This window comes from Hylobates moloch, unplaced genomic scaffold (assembly GCF_009828535.3).
Source record: "Hylobates moloch isolate HMO894 unplaced genomic scaffold, HMol_V3 SCAFFOLD_9, whole genome shotgun sequence".
Lineage (NCBI taxonomy): Eukaryota > Metazoa > Chordata > Mammalia > Primates > Hylobatidae > Hylobates > Hylobates moloch.
In genome coordinates, this window is record NW_026652284.1 from 74,074,036 (window position 1) to 74,079,910 (window position 5,875).

General features: G+C 41.6%; 1 pseudogene; it reads right to left on the reverse strand.

Annotated features, from left to right (window-relative positions):
- Positions 1-1,373: 1,373 nt before the first annotated feature.
- LOC116812674 (large ribosomal subunit protein eL34-like) lies at positions 1,374-1,727 on the reverse strand (annotated as a pseudogene).
- Positions 1,728-5,875: the final 4,148 nt, after the last annotated feature.

Consider the following 5,875-nt stretch of genomic DNA (forward strand, 5'->3'; position numbering starts at 1 on the left):
CCGGCTAATTTTTGTATTCTTTTTCTTTTTTTGAGATGGAATCTTGCTCTGTCGCCCAGGCTGAAGTGTAGTGGTGTTGCCTTGGCTCACTGCAACCTCTACTTCCCGGGTTCCAGTGATTCTCCTGCCTCAGGCTCCTGGGTAGCTGGGATTTCAGGGTGCATGACCACGCCCAGATAATTTTTGTATTTTTAGTAGAGAGGGGGTTTCACCATGTTGGCTAGACTGGTCTCAAACTCCTAACCTCAGGTGATCCACCCGCCTCAGCCTCCCAAAGTGCTGGGATTTCAGGTGTGAGCCACCACGCCCAGCTGAGGTCACTGACTTTGAATATGGGGCGTCCTTTCTTTATATGTTGCTTTCTGTCTGGCACGGAGTAGGAACACAGTAAAGATGATCTGGCTCTGCATTTGTAGCCCGGAGGCAAAATTGCCATCCTTTTCTTTGTTGTGTCAACAGCTGTCTTACAATGGCCGGGAAAGTAAGGAAGATGAAAGCTGCTTACTATCACACAATGGGTACCAAATTCCTATTTGGTCACTTTGGGAGGGAGTTCAAACCAAGTTCTCTGAGTCTGCTAACTTTGTTCTAAACCCAGTCTATTCTCCATTCAGGGTCACATTTGCCTCTATCCCAAAGAGTAAGTCTGCCACCCTCTTGGCTCAACTAAATTTCTTTAGGTACTGGAGAAGTTTACCTTCTTCAGAAAGAAATGGTTTCCTTCCTTTCATGGCAAACTGAGCTCACTCTCCATTTAAATACTAAGACATTGAACCCCATGTTCATGAGACGAGGTGGCCAATGCTACAAGGTCTCTGCCGGATTCTGCCTCCTGTCTTTTAAAAATTTGGTTGTTGTTAAAACCCAGAAGGAAACGAAGAGTGCTTCCCACTGTTTATCCACAAAAGACACTGCACTGCTTCATTAGCATCGTGGCCATCAAACACAAACATAGCCAACCACTCAGATGATATCACAAAGTCCCATGGCGGACTGGACAGTGGAGAGCAATTCAGAACGGCATGCCATTTTTAAATACTGTGCTCTCAAAAATAAATATAGCCACTAAAGGGAAAACAGTATTAGGTTTAAATCGTGAGATAAAAATGTCTGTTATGTAAGGTTGTAGTGTTCATGCTCAGCCCTTTTCTCTCAGGACTCCTTTCCCAGTTCTTTTTCACTTCAAAGGAAAGTACTGTTTAAGAAAGAGGAAGGTATGACCTCAGAAGAGAGAAGAAACAGCAGCAACAGGGACCTCAGATCCTAGAGGTCTTCACAGGTGGGGTACAGGTGAATTTGTTGCCATTTAAAGGACTCATTTCTTGATACATTTTCTTTTTTTTTTATTTGTATTACTCAAAAAAATTTCATATTTATTTAGCTTTCTCACTCTGTGCTTATGCCTTCAATACTTTCACAACGATTTTCTGCTCCTTGATAAGGAAAGCACACTTGATCCTGTCACGAACACATTTAGCACACATGGAACCACCATAGACACTGCTGACATGTTTCTTTGTTTTGGACAATCTCATAAGAACTTTAGGTCTTACAGAACGAACCCCTCGAAGTCGGCCTGGGTACACACCACATGCAGATTTTGGTGCTTTCCCAAACTTCTTGGTATAAAGGTAAACAATTCTATTACCAGGGCTTCAGGACAGTCTAGTTTTGTTAGAAGCTGTATTGTAGGAAAGCCTATGTCGCTATGTCAAATGCTGGACCATTCTGAGTGCCTGCAGACAATGTCCCCTGACAAATTTTCTTCTAAACAATGGCTTCTGCAGAACTTGGACAGCTACAAAAGCCTCAGTTGCTTGTGTTTGGCTAATCATTCACCATTTATTAAGTGTCCACATTGTACAAGGAACAGAGTTTAATTCTAAAATAAGCTTGAAACACATGACTAAAACTTCAATTCCTAGACAAATATAACCAAATTGCACCACCTGCTACATGTTATCTGATTTACTGATTGGACCATATTTACTCTGAGTGGATGAGGCTTAATAGAAAACAGCTTGATCTTTTCCCTTCCCTATCCCCCAGGTTCCCTGGCAGGGACTGGAAATAGGGGGAAAGGAAGAGGATGCCAATTTAGAGCTGAGTCATGTACAATGCTTAGGTGTGTACTTTTGCTTATCATCTTACAAGTTTCTGGTCAGTTCCCAAACCCATTCCCTATTCAGCGATTCCAAAGCTGCATCACATTCCCAAGCATCTTGAAAGTCTTGCTCTCCCATGGCTCACCTGTTCTCAACAGATGGCTTGTCGCATACTGAGAATGTTGAGGCTATCAGCTGAGAACTTGTTTACTTTCCTCTTTCCCAGCCAACAGATTGACCTGCTTTCAACCTCCCTCCTTCTCTGTAGTTTTAAGGCTCATCTCTCTACCAGTCTTATTGATCAGATCACCTTTCAGCTTCTCTGGAGTTAAATCACATCTTAAGATGGAGATTAGATTCTTTAGTCAGCCCATAGGCAAGAGTCACGTATAGTCAGAATCACTCAGAAGTTTTCTTAAGTCACCCATAACAGTAGGTCAAACATAGCTTTAGGAATACAATACTGTAAAGTAATATGCAGGTGTGAGTATATCAAGTAGACAGTATTTATAGGTGTAAGGTATATATACTATATAATGTATACTATAATATGTAGCATACAATTCCAAGGAGGATTATATTGAGAAAATAAATCAAGCTAGCTTTTTGTAACACTTGAGCAAATTTTAAATACTCCTCTTTTTTTCGAGATGGAGTCTCACTCTGTTGCCCAGGCTGGAGTGCAGTGGCGCCATCTCAGCTCACTACAACCTCTGCCTCCTGGTGGGTTCAAGCGATTCTTGTGCCTCAGGCTCCCTAGTAGCTGGGACTACAGGTACGCACCACCACGCCCAGCTACTTTTTGGATTTTTTGACAGAGATGGGGTTTCAACATGTTGTCCAGGCTGAGAATATTCTTATTTCCCATTTGGTGTCATCACCTAAGTTTTTGTGGATAACTTTGTCAGTTTCTCCTTTGTCTTTAGTTAGTTCTTCAGTTTCTTTTACAAGATTGTAGTAAACCCTTCACTACCCACTAGTATGAACAATGCATTTCTCTTATTTGTCTATGGTTGGGGAACCCCTAAATCATCCATACCTTCTTCGGTAGGTTTCACTAAAAGTCTTCTATGTCTGCCTGTAGACAACCTCATTGAGGGCAATTGCCCATTGAATTTCCAGCATTATTTACATGGTTCTTTCTCTCTATCTCCCTCCTGCTCCATTAGATGATAAGACTTGGCTATGTCTAAGAGAAATCCAAAATAGCAGTGGCTTATATAAGAGATAACTTTATTTTTTTATCTTATAAAACAAATCCAGAATTAGGTGGTGCAGAGCTGTTTCGGTGGCTCCACAGTCACCAGGGACACGGTCTCCTTCTCCTCTTCTGTTCTGCCATCGTGGTTTGTGGCTTCCATCCTCGTGGCTACTGCAGCTCCAGCCACTGTGTCTACATTCCAGTCAGCAGGAGGAAGGAAGGTGGTGTTCAGGAAAATTACCTGAAACTTGGAAATAATGCAAAAGGATGACTTCATATCCTGCCAATGTCGTACTAAAGCATTGTCCAGTTCCCCTAATGGTCATCTCGCTCTTGGGAAATGAACTACTCTTTAGGTACTATTGATTAGAGTTCAGACTGGAGAGTTAGATGTTAACTTAGAAGAACTGATTAGATGCAGATGAAAACCTGCAGAGATGGTTTTCTAACCTTGCAGAACATTTGTCACTTTTGCATCTAACTTAGCATTGTTATTTCAGAGTTTTTGGTGTTTTTTGTTTGTTTGTTTCTACTGAACCTGCCTTGTCATCTTACTGGCTTCCCTCATCAATGATTAATTATACTTTGGGATGTGCTCAGATAATGTGTGGAAATTATATTTTTAATATTTGTATGTTTTGACAGTAGGAAGGACAAAGGGGCTTTCTTCAAGTCAGTAATTTCCCTAAATGTCTACCTAAAATGTCTGCTTGTAACTTATTGGCCAGAACTTAGTCACAAGGCTACACATAGCTACAAAGGAGGCTGGGGAAGTAGTCTTCTAGCTGGGTGCATTAAAATAAGGGCTCTCTTCCTAAGGAAGGGAGGCAGAGATCAGACAGTAGGGAATAACTAATAGTCTTTGCACAAGGACATATATCAATTGATGTTGCCTCTTTTACCTGTATTTCTACCTTTCCCTCTATGTTTACTTCTTTCTAGCAGCCTAAAAGCATATCAGAGAATACCAACAGCTTTAACAACTTGGACCTGAATCTTCCTCCAGCTATCAGGAGAACATTCTTTTTCCCCAATGGAGGTCCTATAAAGAACAATCTCACTTGGCTCTGCTCTCTTACCTCCTCCTCCTTCTTCACCCACTTTAAGCAGGCTTCTGTTCCTCTCATCCCCTCTCATCCACTAAACCTGCTCTGCTAGGCCACAGCTGATCTCCTAAACATCACACTCAAATCAACTACATCTTACACAAAGCAAATATTTAATAAATGATTACTGAATTATTCAATATGTTTGCTCTGTTTTCTTCTTCTTTCTTAAGACAGTATTACTTTCTTTTCTTCTCAATTGCAAAATTAATATTTTAGTTTCATTATGGGCTAACTAGGTTCTTTTGACACATTCATGAAAATCTAATTCTTAGACAACACTTTGGTTCTGTGCAAAAATGCATTCCAACTTCCAAACGACTGGCCTAACAGTACACTTTTGGAAATTTTTGACCTTTTTGTAGGCCCAGGTCTGTTTATTCATTTTCCCCCTCCATTGAATAGGAAAAATAAATTGGCTTTTTGTTGCTACTAAAAGCAAATTCTACTTGGGTTGTTTCCAAAGCACACAGCAAGTGGCAAGGAATCCCCAAGGGAAAAACACCAGTAAGATTCTTTCATAATGTGTTTTCCTCTAATCCCCTTCCTGATCCTTTCTCACCAAATGGATCTAGCTATTTTCAAGTTCAATTTTTGCTCTAAACCAGAGAACATAGTGTCCTAAATTGATACTTCACCCTCTATAAGCCTCCGCCTCTTGGCCTGCTTTATTTATCAGGCAGGCTCCTCCAGGGATTTGGGGTTGGGCCTGAGGAAGCCCAGGTGGTTGGCAATTGCCAGCAGGATGTAGTTATGCTGCCCCAATGTGGCAGTTTTCATTCTATTTCAAACGCTGCTTTATTTTTTTTCTCTCATGCTTCTTTGAGTACATCATAGGACATTAAGGGATGGTGGTGGCTTTGGGGGGACCCACAATTCTTCTAACAGTTCTTCCTCCCAGGTTTTGGGGGCTATAAGTGAAGGCAAGAATGAAAGCTTGGAATTTTAATAGACAGCTCCCATCTGCCATATCTAAAGAATGCTTCTAGCAGGGAGAAGGCAAACCTCAAGGGAAGAGGTTGGTCAGTTTTTAATCAGCTGGGTCCCATCTAATCTTGCCAAGCTCTAAGCAGAGATTGCAAATTTTGGATCCATAAGCTAAATCCAGCCTCAGACATGCTGTGTTTGGCTGACACGGATGGTACTTTTTGTTTTAATTTTTAAAAGGCAGCATTTAAAAGGAAGATTTTATATACCAATCCAGACTTCTGCCATCTTGACTTCGCATTCCTGAGTTGCAGCAATTGGCTGAAACTGAGTAGCTGTTGTTTCCTCCAGGTGGGGTTTGCCCTCTGCAATTTTGTCACAGACTTCGCTTCCCTCTGTGACACATCCAGCTGCTTCCCCCATTTAATACCTGCTGCACCTCTGCTGGCATGTGAGTTTTGGATCCCTGTTGCAAACAGCTGGGGATGGGGAGAGGTATCAGGGCAGACTTCACAGAGGAGGGGAATTAAGCTGGT